Below are 17141 nucleotides of genomic sequence, written 5' to 3'. Positions count from 1 at the left end.
AAGCCAAGGTAAGTTGCTAGCCGGCCTTTTGCAATGTAACGTTAGCTAATGCAGAAGGACAAAAATGATAGCAACCTTTCATTTGGAAACAGGCTAAAAACAATCAAACATAGCCTCATCTTTATCTCATTATAGCTAGCTAATACACCCGTGTGATATCCAGACAGCTAACTTTAGCTAGCTACTACTACTGGACAGTAGATGCTGTTAGAAACAACAACAAAAAACTGCATTCAACAATGCATGGCGATGTAGCTAAGGTTATTTACTCACGTATAGCGCAAGGGAATCGAAATCATCGTCAAGTATGTCCTCAAGAAGGGCATCTATATCTTCTCTGTCCGTTTTTCTGGGTGTATCGTCAGTGGTGCTGACGGTGTGAAGCGAGGAACAGTTTTAGCAAGCTAACGTTACATAGCTAACTACGTGATTTAGCTAACATGCTTGATGAAATAACAATGCATTTTAGGAAGGCTGGCGTTTGCAACTAATTAGTTATTGACTGTTGTCATGAACAGGAGTGCTTGATTGACAGGCGTAACCTAATTTCAAGTTGGTAAAGATTGATACCGTGGAGCTAGCGATTTATGTGTAGTGATACAATAACAGATACTGGCTATCTATGATACAATGTAAACGCCTGGGCATTACCAATCACAGGAGAAAAATATCACGTTGTCGGCAGGATTCGAACCTGCGCGGGAAGATCCCAATGGATTTCTAGTCCATCGCCTTAACCACTCGGCCACGACAACTACTGATACATTTGAAAACTGAAACCGGTAATAGCCAACATAAAATTACAAATATATCAGACACTGACTGATATTATGTTTTAGCAAAACTCAAATTACGTTGGTAACCATTTTTTACAGGCTGTATCACAACCGGCAGTGATTGATAGGCCCAGAGGGCAGCGCACAATTGGCCCTGCGTCATCCGGGTTTGGCAGGTGTCGGCCTTCATTGAAAATACGAACTTGTTCTTAACTGATTTGCCTAGTTAAATAATAAATAAATAAAAATAGCAATAAGGCACCTCGGGGGATTGTGGTATATCGCCAAAGGGGGAGATCAAGCTGATCCTAACTGTTATAGGCCTATTTCTATTTTTCCTCGTTCATCAAAAGTGTTGGAAAACTTGTCAATAATCAATTGACTGGCTTTCTTGATGTCTATAGTATTCTCTCTGGTATGCAATCTGGTTTTTCGTCTATGAGCCGTCCTCCCCCCAGCAGCCTACACTGATTTAACATTATCATAGTATTATGAAGAGAACATTGGTGAAAACTGTTCGTACAGAGAAAATCTGTTCAGAGCAAAGAAAAACATTATGTTCCCTGACCGGGAATCGAACCCGGGCCGCGGCGGTGAGAGCGCCGAATCCTAACCACTAGACCACCAGGGACCAGTTGGTTAGCTCATGTCGAAGGTCCACAATGGAAATAACTAGGATGGTATTGTTTTCTGATTGGTCTGTGGACTTATTGTACAGGCAACCTGCAAATGAAAAAATAATACACAAATCCTTGAGCAACACTGGAAACTTTAAAAGAGTATATATCAGCACAGAGGAACTCTCTGGGGGTCCAATTTAAAACATCCACATGCAGTATACAGTTTGTTTACATACTAAAACAAGCACACAATGAGAATATAACACAGTCACCTGTCACTCTGAGGTGAACCTGCCCCTCCTGGTTCTGCTCTCCTACAGGTGCTGCCAGGAGACACTTGTACTTCCAGGTAAAGAATTTTCTTCACATCTCCTTGCCGCATATTGACCTTGTGTTTTCAGCATCCTTCATAATCCTGCTGTGTAGGCAAACTGGAAAAATGTACATTTACATTTACATTTAAGTCATTTAGCAGACGCTCTTATCCAGAGCGACTTACAAATTGGTGCATTCACCTTATGACATCCAGTAGAACAGTCACTTTACAATAGTGCATCTAAATCTTAAAGGGGGGGGGATGAGAAGGATTACTTATCCTATCCAAGGTATTCCTTAAAGAGGTGGGGTTTCAGGTGTCTCCGGAAGGTGGTGATTGACTCCGCTGTCCTGGCGTCGTGAGGGAGTTTGTTCCACCATTGGGGGGCCAGAGCAGCGAACAGTTTTGACTGGGCTGAGCGGGAACTGTACTTCCTCAGTGGTAGGGAGGCGAGCAGGCCAGAGGTGGATGAACGCAGTGCCCTTGTTTGGGTGTAGGGCCTGATCAGAGCCTGGAGGTACTGAGGTGCCGTTCCCCTCACAGCTCCGTAGGCAAGCACCATGGTCTTGTAGCGGATGCGAGCTTCAACTGGAAGCCAGTGGAGAGAGCGGAGGAGCGGGGTGACGTGAGAGAACTTGGGAAGGTTGAACACCAGACGGGCTGCGGCGTTCTGGATGAGTTGTAGGGGTTTAATGGCACAGGCAGGGATCCCAGCCAACAGTGAGTTGCAGTAATCCAGACGGGAGATGACAAGTGCCTGGATTAGGACCTGCGCCGCTTCCTGTGTGAGGCAGGGTCGTACTCTGCGGATGTTGTAGGGCATGAACCTACAGGAACGGGCCACCGCCTTGATGTTAGTTGAGAACGACAGGGTGTTGTCCAGGATCACGCCAAGGTTCTTAGCGCTCTGGGAGGAGGACACAATGGAGTTGTCAACCGTGATGGCGAGATCATGGAACGGGCAGTCCTTCCCCGGGAGGAAGAGCAGCTCCGTCTTGCCGAGGTTCAGCTTGAGGTGGTGATCCGTCATCCACACTGATATGTCTGCCAGACATGCAGAGATGTGATTCGCCACCCGGTCATCAGAAGGGGGAAAGGAGAAGATTAATTGTGTGTCGTCTGCATAGCAATGATAGGAGAGACCATGTGAGGTTATGACAGAGCCAAGTGACTTGGTGTATAGCGAGATTAGGAGAGGACCTAGAACAGAGCCCTGGGGACACCAGTGGTGAGAGCGCGTGGTGAGGAGACAGATTCTCGCCACGCCACCTGGTAGGAGCGACCTGTCAGGTAGGACGCAATCCAAGCGTGGGCCGCGCCGGAGATGCCCAACTCGGAGAGGGTGGAGAGGAGGATCTGATGGTTCACAGTATCGAAGGCAGCCGATAGGTCTAGAAGGATGAGAGCAGAGGAGAGAGAGTTAGCTTTAGCAGTGCGGAGCGCCTCCGTGATACAGAGAAGAGCAGTCTCAGTTGAATGACTAGTCTTGAAACCTGACTGATTTGGATCAAGAAGGTCATTCAGAGAGAGATAGCGGGAGAGCTGGCCAAGGACGGCACGTTCAAGAGTTTTGGAGAGAAAAGAAAGAAGGGATACTGGTCTGTAGTTGTTGACATCGGAGGGATCGAGTGTAGGTTTTTTCAGAAGGGGTGCAACTCTCGCTCTCTTGAAGACGGAAGGGACGTAGCCAACGGTCAGGGATGAGTTGATGAGCGAGGTGAGGTAAGGGAGAAGGTCTCCGGAAATGGTCTGGAGAAGAGACGAGGGGATAGGGTCAAGCGGGCAGGTTGTTGGGCGGCCGGCCGTCACAAGACGCGAGATTTCATCTGGAGAGAGAGGGGAGAAAGAGGTCAGAGCACAGGGTAGGGCAGTGTGAGCAGAACCAGCGGTGCCGTTTGACTTAGCAAACGAGGATCGGATGTCGTCGACCTTCTTTTCAAAATGGTTGACGAAGTCATCTGCAGAGAGGGAGGAGGGGGGGATTCAGGAGGGAGGAGAAGGTAGCAAAGAGCTTCCTAGGGTTAGAGGCAGATGCTTGGAATTTAGAGTGGTAGAAAATGGCTTTAGCAGCAGGGACAGGGGAGGAAAATGTAGAGAGGAGGGAGTGAAAGGATGCCAGGTCCGCAGGGAGGCGAGTTTTCCTCCATTTCCGCTCGGCTGCCCGGAGCCCTGTTCTAGAAAAATGGAAGGCAAATGTCAAAACGAACCTTGATGGGCGGCCCTTACGAAAAAAAAAAGATAGAGGTCAATGAGAGTGTCGACTTTGGTCAACAAATCAAATCAAATTTGATTTGTCACATACACATGGTTAGCAATGTTAATGAACAGGGAGTACAGGAGAGGGCAGAGAGCACACCCTTGTGGGGCCCCAGTGTTGAGGATCAGCGGGGTGGAGATGTTGTTTCCTACCCTCACCACCTGGGGCGGCCCGTTAGGAAGTCCAGGACCAAGTTGCAGAACGACAGATTTTCACCTTGTCAGCTCGGGTATCCATTCTTGCAACCTTGCAGTTAACTAGTCCAACGTAATAACGACCTGCCTCTTGTTGCACTCCACAAGGAGACTTCCTGTTATGCGAATGCAGTAAGCCAAGGTAAGTTGCTAGCCGGCCCTTTTGCAATGTAACGTTAGCTAATGCAGAAGGACAAAAATGATAGCAACCTTTCATTTGGAAACAGGCTAAAAACAATCAAACATAGCCTCATCTTTATCTCATTATAGCTAGCTAATACACCCGTGTGATATCCAGACAGCTAACTTTAGCTAGCTACTACTACTGGACAGTAGATGCTGTTAGAAACAACAACAAAAAACTGCATTCAACAATGCATGGCGATGTAGCTAAGGTTATTTACTCACGTATAGCGCAAGGGAATCGAAATCATCGTCAAGTATGTCCTCAAGAAGGGCATCTATATCTTCTCTGTCCGTTTTTCTGGGTGTATCGTCAGTGGTGCTGACGGTGTGAAGCGAGGAACAGTTTTAGCAAGCTAACGTTACATAGCTAACTACGTGATTTAGCTAACATGCTTGATGAAATAACAATGCATTTTAGGAAGGCTGGCGTTTGCAACTAATTAGTTATTGACTGTTGTCATGAACAGGAGTGCTTGATTGACAGGCGTAACCTAATTTCAAGTTGGTAAAGATTGATACCGTGGAGCTAGCGATTTATGTGTAGTGATACAATAACAGATACTGGCTATCTATGATACAATGTAAACGCCTGGGCATTACCAATCACAGGAGAAAAATATCACGTTGTCGGCAGGATTCGAACCTGCGCGGGAAGATCCCAATGGATTTCTAGTCCATCGCCTTAACCACTCGGCCACGACAACTACTGATACGTTTGAAAACTGAAACCGGTAATAGCCAACATAAAATTACAAATATATCAGACACTGACTGATATTATGTTTTAGCAAAACTCAAATTACGTTGGTAACCATTTTTTACAGGCTGTATCACAACCGGCAGTGATTGATAGGCCCAGAGGGCAGCGCACAATTGGCCCTGCGTCATCCGGGTTTGGCAGGTGTCGGCCTTCATTGAAAATACGAACTTGTTCTTAACTGATTTGCCTAGTTAAATAATAAATAAATAAAAATAGCAATAAGGCACCTCGGGGGATTGTGGTATATCGCCAAAGGGGAGATCAAGCTGATCCTAACTGTTATAGGCCTATTTCTATTTTTCCTCGTTCATCAAAAGTGTTGGAAAACTTGTCAATAATCAATTGACTGGCTTTCTTGATGTCTATAGTATTCTCTCTGGTATGCAATCTGGTTTTTCGTCTATGAGCCGTCCTCCCCCCAGCAGCCTACACTGATTTAACATTATCATAGTATTATGAAGAGAACATTGGTGAAAACTGTTCGTACAGAGAAAATCTGTTCAGAGCAAAGAAAAACATTATGTTCCCTGACCGGGAATCGAACCCGGGCCGCGGCGGTGAGAGCGCCGAATCCTAACCACTAGACCACCAGGGACCAGTTGGTTAGCTCATGTCGAAGGTCCACAATGGAAAGAACTAGGATGGTATTGTTTTCTGATTGGTCTGTGGACTTATTGTACAGGCAACCTGCAAATGAAAAAATAATACACAAATCCTTGAGCAACACTGGAAACTTTAAAAGAGTATATATCAGCACAGAGGAACTCTCTGGGGGTCCAATTTAAAACATCCACATGCAGTATACAGTTTGTTTACATACTAAAACAAGCACACAATGAGAATATAACACAGTCACCTGTCACTCTGAGGTGAACCTGCCCCTCCTGGTTCTGCTCTCCTACAGGTGCTGCCAGGAGACACTTGTACTTCCAGGTAAAGAATTTTCTTCACATCTCCTTGCCGCATATTGACCTTGTGTTTTCAGCATCCTTCATAATCCTGCTGTGTAGGCAAACTGGAAAAATGTACATTTACATTTAAGTCATTTAGCAGACGCTCTTATCCAGAGCGACTTACAAATTGGTGCATTCACCTTATGACATCCAGTAGAACAGTCACTTTACAATAGTGCATCTAAATCTTAAAAGGGGGGTGAGAAGGATTACTTATCCTATCCAAGGTATTCCTTAAAGAGGTGGGGTTTCAGGTGTCTCCGGAAGGTGGTGATTGACTCCGCTGTCCTGGCGTCGTGAGGGAGTTTGTTCCACCATTGGGGGGCCAGAGCAGCGAACAGTTTTGACTGGGCTGAGCGGGAACTGTACTTCCTCAGTGGTAGGGAGGCGAGCAGGCCAGAGGTGGATGAACGCAGTGCCCTTGTTTGGGTGTAGGGCCTGATCAGAGCCTGGAGGTACTGAGGTGCCGTTCCCCTCACAGCTCCGTAGGCAAGCACCATGGTCTTGTAGCGGATGCGAGCTTCAACTGGAAGCCAGTGGAGAGAGCGGAGGAGCGGGGTGACGTGAGAGAACTTGGGAAGGTTGAACACCAGACGGGCTGCGGCGTTCTGGATGAGTTGTAGGGGTTTAATGGCACAGGCAGGGATCCCAGCCAACAGTGAGTTGCAGTAATCCAGACGGGAGATGACAAGTGCCTGGATTAGGACCTGCGCCGCTTCCTGTGTGAGGCAGGGTCGTACTCTGCGGATGTTGTAGGGCATGAACCTACAGGAACGGGCCACCGCCTTGATGTTAGTTGAGAACGACAGGGTGTTGTCCAGGATCACGCCAAGGTTCTTAGCGCTCTGGGAGGAGGACACAATGGAGTTGTCAACCGTGATGGCGAGATCATGGAACGGGCAGTCCTTCCCCGGGAGGAAGAGCAGCTCCGTCTTGCCGAGGTTCAGCTTGAGGTGGTGATCCGTCATCCACACTGATATGTCTGCCAGACATGCAGAGATGTGATTCGCCACCCGGTCATCAGAAGGGGGAAAGGAGAAGATTAATTGTGTGTCGTCTGCATAGCAATGATAGGAGAGACCATGTGAGGTTATGACAGAGCCAAGTGACTTGGTGTATAGCGAGAATAGGAGAGGACCTAGAACAGAGCCCTGGGGGACACCAGTGGTGAGAGCGCGTGGTGAGGAGACAGATTCTCGCCACGCCACCTGGTAGGAGCGACCTGTCAGGTAGGACGCAATCCAAGCGTGGGCCGCGCCGGAGATGCCCAACTCGGAGAGGGTGGAGAGGAGGATCTGATGGTTCACAGTATCGAAGGCAGCCGATAGGTCTAGAAGGATGAGAGCAGAGGAGAGAGAGTTAGCTTTAGCAGTGCGGAGCGCCTCCGTGATACAGAGAAGAGCAGTCTCAGTTGAATGACTAGTCTTGAAACCTGACTGATTTGGATCAAGAAGGTCATTCAGAGAGAGATAGCGGGAGAGCTGGCCAAGGACGGCACGTTCAAGAGTTTTGGAGAGAAAAGAAAGAAGGGATACTGGTCTGTAGTTGTTGACATCGGAGGGATCGAGTGTAGGTTTTTTCAGAAGGGGTGCAACTCTCGCTCTCTTGAAGACGGAAGGGACGTAGCCAACGGTCAGGGATGAGTTGATGAGCGAGGTGAGGTAAGGGAGAAGGTCTCCGGAAATGGTCTGGAGAAGAGACGAGGGGATAGGGTCAAGCGGGCAGGTTGTTGGGCGGCCGGCCGTCACAAGACGCGAGATTTCATCTGGAGAGAGAGGGGAGAAAGAGGTCAGAGCACAGGGTAGGGCAGTGTGAGCAGAACCAGCGGTGCCGTTTGACTTAGCAAACGAGGATCGGATGTCGTCGACCTTCTTTTCAAAATGGTTGACGAAGTCATCTGCAGAGAGGGAGGAGGGGGGGGATTCAGGAGGGAGGAGAAGGTAGCAAAGAGCTTCCTAGGGTTAGAGGCAGATGCTTGGAATTTAGAGTGGTAGAAAATGGCTTTAGCAGCAGGGACAGAGGAGGAAAATGTAGAGAGGAGGGAGTGAAAGGATGCCAGGTCCGCAGGGAGGCGAGTTTTCCTCCATTTCCGCTCGGCTGCCCGGAGCCCTGTTCTAGAAAAATGGAAGGCAAATGTCAAAACGAACCTTGATGGGCGGCCCTTACGAAAAAAAAAGATAGAGGTCAATGAGAGTGTCGACTTTGGTCAACAAATCAAATCAAATTTGATTTGTCACATACACATGGTTAGCAATGTTAATGAACAGGGAGTACAGGAGAGGGCAGAGAGCACACCCTTGTGGGGCCCCAGTGTTGAGGATCAGCGGGGTGGAGATGTTGTTTCCTACCCTCACCACCTGGGGGCGGCCCGTTAGGAAGTCCAGGACCAAGTTGCAGAACGACAGATTTTCACCTTGTCAGCTCGGGTATCCATTCTTGCAACCTTGCAGTTAACTAGTCCAACGCAATAACGACCTGCCTCTTGTTGCACTCCACAAGGAGACTTCCTGTTATGCGAATGCAGTAAGCCAAGGTAAGTTGCTAGCCGGCCCTTTTGCAATGTAACGTTAGCTAATGCAGAAGGACAAAAATGATAGCAACCTTTCATTTGGAAACAGGCTAAAAACAATCAAACATAGCCTCATCTTTATCTCATTATAGCTAGCTAATACACCCGTGTGATATCCAGACAGCTAACTTTAGCTAGCTACTACTACTGGACAGTAGATGCTGTTAGAAACAACAACAAAAAACTGCATTCAACAATGCATGGCGATGTAGCTAAGGTTATTTACTCACGTATAGCGCAAGGGAATCGAAATCATCGTCAAGTATGTCCTCAAGAAGGGCATCTATATCTTCTCTGTCCGTTTTTCTGGGTGTATCGTCAGTGGTGCTGACGGTGTGAAGCGAGGAACAGTTTTAGCAAGCTAACGTTACATAGCTAACTACGTGATTTAGCTAACATGCTTGATGAAATAACAATGCATTTTAGGAAGGCTGGCGTTTGCAACTAATTAGTTATTGACTGTTGTCATGAACAGGAGTGCTTGATTGACAGGCGTAACCTAATTTCAAGTTGGTAAAGATTGATACCGTGGAGCTAGCGATTTATGTGTAGTGATACAATAACAGATACTGGCTATCTATGATACAATGTAAACGCCTGGGCATTACCAATCACAGGAGAAAAATATCACGTTGTCGGCAGGATTCGAACCTGCGCGGGAAGATCCCAATGGATTTCTAGTCCATCGCCTTAACCACTCGGCCACGACAACTACTGATACGTTTGAAAACTGAAACCGGTAATAGCCAACATAAAATTACAAATATATCAGACACTGACTGATATTATGTTTTAGCAAAACTCAAATTACGTTGGTAACCATTTTTTACAGGCTGTATCACAACCGGCAGTGATTGATAGGCCCAGAGGGCAGCGCACAATTGGCCCTGCGTCATCCGGGTTTGGCAGGTGTCGGCCTTCATTGAAAATACGAACTTGTTCTTAACTGATTTGCCTAGTTAAATAATAAATAAATAAAAATAGCAATAAGGCACCTCGGGGATTGTGGTATATCGCCAAAGGGGGAGATCAAGCTGATCCTAACTGTTATAGGCCTATTTCTATTTTTCCTCGTTCATCAAAAGTGTTGGAAAACTTGTCAATAATCAATTGACTGGCTTTCTTGATGTCTATAGTATTCTCTCTGGTATGCAATCTGGTTTTTCGTCTATGAGCCGTCCTCCCCCCAGCAGCCTACACTGATTTAACATTATCATAGTATTATGAAGAGAACATTGGTGAAAACTGTTCGTACAGAGAAAATCTGTTCAGAGCAAAGAAAAACATTATGTTCCCTGACCGGGAATCGAACCCGGGCCGCGGCGGTGAGAGCGCCGAATCCTAACCACTAGACCACCAGGGACCAGTTGGTTAGCTCATGTCGAAGGTCCACAATGGAAAGAACTAGGATGGTATTGTTTTCTGATTGGTCTGTGGACTTATTGTACAGGCAACCTGCAAATGAAAAAATAATACACAAATCCTTGAGCAACACTGGAAACTTTAAAAGAGTATATATCAGCACAGAGGAACTCTCTGGGGGTCCAATTTAAAACATCCACATGCAGTATACAGTTTGTTTACATACTAAAACAAGCACACAATGAGAATATAACACAGTCACCTGTCACTCTGAGGTGAACCTGCCCCTCCTGGTTCTGCTCTCCTACAGGTGCTGCCAGGAGACACTTGTACTTCCAGGTAAAGAATTTTCTTCACATCTCCTTGCCGCATATTGACCTTGTGTTTTCAGCATCCTTCATAATCCTGCTGTGTAGGCAAACTGGAAAAATGTACATTTACATTTACATTTAAGTCATTTAGCAGACGCTCTTATCCAGAGCGACTTACAAATTGGTGCATTCACCTTATGACATCCAGTAGAACAGTCACTTTACAATAGTGCATCTAAATCTTAAAGGGGGGGTGAGAAGGATTACTTATCCTATCCAAGGTATTCCTTAAAGAGGTGGGGTTTCAGGTGTCTCCGGAAGGTGGTGATTGACTCCGCTGTCCTGGCGTCGTGAGGGAGTTTGTTCCACCATTGGGGGGCCAGAGCAGCGAACAGTTTTGACTGGGCTGAGCGGGAACTGTACTTCCTCAGTGGTAGGGAGGCGAGCAGGCCAGAGGTGGATGAACGCAGTGCCCTTGTTTGGGTGTAGGGCCTGATCAGAGCCTGGAGGTACTGAGGTGCCGTTCCCCTCACAGCTCCGTAGGCAAGCACCATGGTCTTGTAGCGGATGCGAGCTTCAACTGGAAGCCAGTGGAGAGAGCGGAGGAGCGGGGTGACGTGAGAGAACTTGGGAAGGTTGAACACCAGACGGGCTGCGGCGTTCTGGATGAGTTGTAGGGGTTTAATGGCACAGGCAGGGATCCCAGCCAACAGTGAGTTGCAGTAATCCAGACGGGAGATGACAAGTGCCTGGATTAGGACCTGCGCCGCTTCCTGTGTGAGGCAGGGTCGTACTCTGCGGATGTTGTAGGGCATGAACCTACAGGAACGGGCCACCGCCTTGATGTTAGTTGAGAACGACAGGGTGTTGTCCAGGATCACGCCAAGGTTCTTAGCGCTCTGGGAGGAGGACACAATGGAGTTGTCAACCGTGATGGCGAGATCATGGAACGGGCAGTCCTTCCCGGGAGGAAGAGCAGCTCCGTCTTGCCGAGGTTCAGCTTGAGGTGGTGATCCGTCATCCACACTGATATGTCTGCCAGACATGCAGAGATGTGATTCGCCACCCGGTCATCAGAAGGGGGAAAGGAGAAGATTAATTGTGTGTCGTCTGCATAGCAATGATAGGAGAGACCATGTGAGGTTATGACAGAGCCAAGTGACTTGGTGTATAGCGAGAATAGGAGAGGACCTAGAACAGAGCCCTGGGGGACACCAGTGGTGAGAGCGCGTGGTGAGGAGACAGATTCTCGCCACGCCACCTGGTAGGAGCGACCTGTCAGGTAGGACGCAATCCAAGCGTGGGCCGCGCCGGAGATGCCCAACTCGGAGAGGGTGGAGAGGAGGATCTGATGGTTCACAGTATCGAAGGCAGCCGATAGGTCTAGAAGGATGAGAGCAGAGGAGAGAGAGTTAGCTTTAGCAGTGCGGAGCGCCTCCGTGATACAGAGAAGAGCAGTCTCAGTTGAATGACTAGTCTTGAAACCTGACTGATTTGGATCAAGAAGGTCATTCAGAGAGAGATAGCGGGAGAGCTGGCCAAGGACGGCACGTTCAAGAGTTTTGGAGAGAAAAGAAAGAAGGGATACTGGTCTGTAGTTGTTGACATCGGAGGGATCGAGTGTAGGTTTTTTCAGAAGGGGTGCAACTCTCGCTCTCTTGAAGACGGAAGGGACGTAGCCAACGGTCAGGGATGAGTTGATGAGCGAGGTGAGGTAAGGGAGAAGGTCTCCGGAAATGGTCTGGAGAAGAGACGAGGGGATAGGGTCAAGCGGGCAGGTTGTTGGGCGGCCGGCCGTCACAAGACGCGAGATTTCATCTGGAGAGAGAGGGGAGAAAGAGGTCAGAGCACAGGGTAGGGCAGTGTGAGCAGAACCAGCGGTGCCGTTTGACTTAGCAAACGAGGATCGGATGTCGTCGACCTTCTTTTCAAAATGGTTGACGAAGTCATCTGCAGAGAGGAGGAGGGGGGGATTCAGGAGGGAGGAGAAGGTAGCAAAGAGCTTCCTAGGGTTAGAGGCAGATGCTTGGAATTTAGAGTGGTAGAAAATGGCTTTAGCAGCAGAGACAGAGGAGGAAAATGTAGAGAGGAGGGAGTGAAAGGATGCCAGGTCCGCAGGGAGGCGAGTTTTCCTCCATTTCCGCTCGGCTGCCCGGAGCCCTGTTCTAGAAAAATGGAAGGCAAATGTCAAAACGAACCTTGATGGGCGGCCCTTAAAAAAAAAAGATAGAGGTCAATGAGAGTGTCGACTTTGGTCAACAAATCAAATCAAATTTGATTTGTCACATACACATGGTTAGCAATGTTAATGAACAGGGAGTACAGGAGAGGGCAGAGAGCACACCCTTGTGGGGCCCCAGTGTTGAGGATCAGCGGGGTGGAGATGTTGTTTCCTACCCTCACCACCTGGGGGCGGCCCGTTAGGAAGTCCAGGACCAAGTTGCAGAACGACAGATTTTCACCTTGTCAGCTCGGGTATCCATTCTTGCAACCTTGCAGTTAACTAGTCCAACGCAATAACGACCTGCCTCTTGTTGCACTCCACAAGGAGACTTCCTGTTATGCGAATGCAGTAAGCCAAGGTAAGTTGCTAGCCGGCCCTTTTGCAATGTAACGTTAGCTAATGCAGAAGGACAAAAATGATAGCAACCTTTCATTTGGAAACAGGCTAAAAACAATCAAACATAGCCTCATCTTTATCTCATTATAGCTAGCTAATACACCCGTGTGATATCCAGACAGCTAACTTTAGCTAGCTACTACTACTGGACAGTAGATGCTGTTAGAAACAACAACAAAAAACTGCATTCAACAATGCATGGCGATGTAGCTAAGGTTATTTACTCACGTATAGCGCAAGGGAATCGAAATCATCGTCAAGTATGTCCTCAAGAAGGGCATCTATATCTTCTCTGTCCGTTTTTCTGGGTGTATCGTCAGTGGTGCTGACGGTGTGAAGCGAGGAACAGTTTTAGCAAGCTAACGTTACATAGCTAACTACGTGATTTAGCTAACATGCTTGATGAAATAACAATGCATTTTAGGAAGGCTGGCGTTTGCAACTAATTAGTTATTGACTGTTGTCATGAACAGGAGTGCTTGATTGACAGGCGTAACCTAATTTCAAGTTGGTAAAGATTGATACCGTGGAGCTAGCGATTTATGTGTAGTGATACAATAACAGATACTGGCTATCTATGATACAATGTAAACGCCTGGGCATTACCAATCACAGGAGAAAAATATCACGTTGTCGGCAGGATTCGAACCTGCGCGGGAAGATCCCAATGGATTTCTAGTCCATCGCCTTAACCACTCGGCCACGACAACTACTGATACGTTTGAAAACTGAAACCGGTAATAGCCAACATAAAATTACAAATATATCAGACACTGACTGATATTATGTTTTAGCAAAACTCAAATTACGTTGGTAACCATTTTTTACAGGCTGTATCACAACCGGCAGTGATTGATAGGCCCAGAGGGCAGCGCACAATTGGCCCTGCGTCATCCGGGTTTGGCAGGTGTCGGCCTTCATTGAAAATACGAACTTGTTCTTAACTGATTTGCCTAGTTAAATAATAAATAAATAAAAATAGCAATAAGGCACCTCGGGGATTGTGGTATATCGCCAAAGGGGAGATCAAGCTGATCCTAACTGTTATAGGCCTATTTCTATTTTTCCTCGTTCATCAAAAGTGTTGGAAAACTTGTCAATAATCAATTGACTGGCTTTCTTGATGTCTATAGTATTCTCTCTGGTATGCAATCTGGTTTTTCGTCTATGAGCCGTCCTCCCCCCAGCAGCCTACACTGATTTAACATTATCATAGTATTATGAAGAGAACATTGGTGAAAACTGTTCGTACAGAGAAAATCTGTTCAGAGCAAAGAAAAACATTATGTTCCCTGACCGGGAATCGAACCCGGGCCGCGGCGGTGAGAGCGCCGAATCCTAACCACTAGACCACCAGGGACCAGTTGGTTAGCTCATGTCGAAGGTCCACAATGGAAAGAACTAGGATGGTATTGTTTTCTGATTGGTCTGTGGACTTATTGTACAGGCAACCTGCAAATGAAAAAATAATACACAAATCCTTGAGCAACACTGGAAACTTTAAAAGAGTATATATCAGCACAGAGGAACTCTCTGGGGGTCCAATTTAAAACATCCACATGCAGTATACAGTTTGTTTACATACTAAAACAAGCACACAATGAGAATATAACACAGTCACCTGTCACTCTGAGGTGAACCTGCCCCTCCTGGTTCTGCTCTCCTACAGGTGCTGCCAGGAGACACTTGTACTTCCAGGTAAAGAATTTTCTTCACATCTCCTTGCCGCATATTGACCTTGTGTTTTCAGCATCCTTCATAATCCTGCTGTGTAGGCAAACTGGAAAAATGTACATTTACATTTACATTTAAGTCATTTAGCAGACGCTCTTATCCAGAGCGACTTACAAATTGGTGCATTCACCTTATGACATCCAGTAGAACAGTCACTTTACAATAGTGCATCTAAATCTTAAAGGGGGGGGTGAGAAGGATTACTTATCCTATCCAAGGTATTCCTTAAAGAGGTGGGGTTTCAGGTGTCTCCGGAAGGTGGTGATTGACTCCGCTGTCCTGGCGTCGTGAGGGAGTTTGTTCCACCATTGGGGGCCAGAGCAGCGAACAGTTTTGACTGGGCTGAGCGGGAACTGTACTTCCTCAGTGGTAGGGAGGCGAGCAGGCCAGAGGTGGATGAACGCAGTGCCCTTGTTTGGGTGTAGGGCCTGATCAGAGCCTGGAGGTACTGAGGTGCCGTTCCCCTCACAGCTCCGTAGGCAAGCACCATGGTCTTGTAGCGGATGCGAGCTTCAACTGGAAGCCAGTGGAGAGAGCGGAGGAGCGGGGTGACGTGAGAGAACTTGGGAAGGTTGAACACCAGACGGGCTGCGGCGTTCTGGATGAGTTGTAGGGGTTTAATGGCACAGGCAGGGACCCAGCCAACAGCGAGTTGCAGTAATCCAGACGGGAGATGACAAGTGCCTGGATTAGGACCTGCGCCGCTTCCTGTGTGAGGCAGGGTCGTACTCTGCGGATGTTGTAGAGCATGAACCTACAGGAACGGGCCACCGCCTTGATGTTAGTTGAGAACGACAGGGTGTTGTCCAGGATCACGCCAAGGTTCTTAGCGCTCTGGGAGGAGGACACAATGGAGTTGTCAACCGTGATGGCGAGATCATGGAACGGGCAGTCCTTCCCCGGGAGGAAGAGCAGCTCCGTCTTGCCGAGGTTCAGCTTGAGGTGGTGATCCGTCATCCACACTGATATGTCTGCCAGACATGCAGAGATGCGATTCGCCACCCGGTCATCAGAAGGGGGAAAGGAGAAGATTAATTGTGTGTCGTCTGCATAGCAATGATAGGAGAGACCATGTGAGGTTATGACAGAGCCAAGTGACTTGGTGTATAGCGAGAATAGGAGAGGACCTAGAACAGAGCCCTGGGGGACACCAGTGGTGAGAGCGCGTGGTGAGGAGACAGATTCTCGCCACGCCACCTGGTAGGAGCGACCTGTCAGGTAGGACGCAATCCAAGCGTGGGCCGCGCCGGAGATGCCCAACTCGGAGAGGGTGGAGAGGAGGATCTGATGGTTCACAGTATCGAAGGCAGCCGATAGGTCTAGAAGGATGAGAGCAGAGGAGAGAGAGTTAGCTTTAGCAGTGCGGAGCGCCTCCGTGATACAGAGAAGAGCAGTCTCAGTTGAATGACTAGTCTTGAAACCTGACTGATTTGGATCAAGAAGGTCATTCAGAGAGAGATAGCGGGAGAGCTGGCCAAGGACGGCACGTTCAAGAGTTTTGGAGAGAAAAGAAAGAAGGGATACTGGTCTGTAGTTGTTGACATCGGAGGGATCGAGTGTAGGTTTTTTCAGAAGGGGTGCAACTCTCGCTCTCTTGAAGACGGAAGGGACGTAGCCAACGGTCAGGGATGAGTTGATGAGCGAGGTGAGGTAAGGGAGAAGGTCTCCGGAAATGGTCTGGAGAAGAGACGAGGGGATAGGGTCAAGCGGGCAGGTTGTTGGGCGGCCGGCCGTCACAAGACGCGAGATTTCATCTGGAGAGAGGGGAGAAAGAGGTCAGAGCACAGGGTAGGGCAGTGTGAGCAGAACCAGCGGTGCCGTTTGACTTAGCAAACGAGGATCGGATGTCGTCGACCTTCTTTTCAAAATGGTTGACGAAGTCATCTGCAGAGAGGGAGGAGGGGGGGATTCAGGAGGGAGGAGAAGGTAGCAAAGAGCTTCCTAGGGTTAGAGGCAGATGCTTGGAATTTAGAGTGGTAGAAAATGGCTTTAGCAGCAGAGACAGGGAGGAAAATGTAGAGAGGAGGGAGTGAAAGGATGCCAGGTCCGCAGGGAGGCGAGTTTTCCTCCATTTCCGCTCGGCTGCCCGGAGCCCTGTTCTAGAAAAATGGAAGGCAAATGTCAAAACGAACCTTGATGGGCGGCCCTTACGAAAAAAAAAAAAAAAGATAGAGGTCAATGAGAGTGTCGACTTTGGTCAACAAATCAAATCAAATTTGATTTGTCACATACACATGGTTAGCAATGTTAATGAACAGGGAGTACAGGAGAGGGCAGAGAGCACACCCTTGTGGGGCCCCAGTGTTGAGGATCAGCGGGGTGGAGATGTTGTTTCCTACCCTCACCACCTGGGGGCGGCCCGTTAGGAAGTCCAGGACCAAGTTGCAGAACGACAGATTTTCACCTTGTCAGCTCGGGTATCCATTCTTGCAACCTTGCAGTTAACTAGTCCAACGCAATAACGACCTGCCTCTTGTTGCACT

General features: G+C 48.0%; 8 non-coding genes across 8 annotated transcripts; all 8 read right to left on the bottom strand.

Annotated features, from left to right (window-relative positions):
* Positions 1–673: 673 nt before the first annotated feature.
* trnas-aga lies at positions 674–755 on the bottom strand. Its single transcript has one exon. It is a non-coding gene; the product is annotated as a tRNA-Ser (tRNA).
* A 580-nt stretch (positions 756–1335) lies between these two features.
* On the bottom strand, positions 1336–1407 carry trnae-cuc. Its single transcript has one exon. It is a non-coding gene; the product is annotated as a tRNA-Glu (tRNA).
* Positions 1408–4971: 3564 nt separating this feature from the next.
* On the bottom strand, positions 4972–5053 carry trnas-aga. The gene has a single exon. It is a non-coding gene; the product is annotated as a tRNA-Ser (tRNA).
* A 579-nt stretch (positions 5054–5632) lies between these two features.
* Positions 5633–5704, bottom strand: trnae-cuc. Its single transcript has one exon. It is a non-coding gene; the product is annotated as a tRNA-Glu (tRNA).
* Positions 5705–9261: 3557 nt separating this feature from the next.
* trnas-aga lies at positions 9262–9343 on the bottom strand. Its single transcript has one exon. It is a non-coding gene; the product is annotated as a tRNA-Ser (tRNA).
* A 579-nt stretch (positions 9344–9922) lies between these two features.
* On the bottom strand, positions 9923–9994 carry trnae-cuc. The gene has a single exon. It is a non-coding gene; the product is annotated as a tRNA-Glu (tRNA).
* Positions 9995–13552: 3558 nt separating this feature from the next.
* On the bottom strand, positions 13553–13634 carry trnas-aga. Its single transcript has one exon. It is a non-coding gene; the product is annotated as a tRNA-Ser (tRNA).
* A 578-nt stretch (positions 13635–14212) lies between these two features.
* On the bottom strand, positions 14213–14284 carry trnae-cuc. The gene has a single exon. It is a non-coding gene; the product is annotated as a tRNA-Glu (tRNA).
* Between the last annotated feature and the right edge of the window lie 2857 nt (positions 14285–17141).

The sequence above is a fragment of the Oncorhynchus gorbuscha genome, linkage group LG15, assembly GCF_021184085.1.
Source record: "Oncorhynchus gorbuscha isolate QuinsamMale2020 ecotype Even-year linkage group LG15, OgorEven_v1.0, whole genome shotgun sequence".
Lineage (NCBI taxonomy): Eukaryota > Metazoa > Chordata > Actinopteri > Salmoniformes > Salmonidae > Oncorhynchus > Oncorhynchus gorbuscha.
This window is presented reverse-complemented; position numbering and strand designations above follow the sequence as displayed.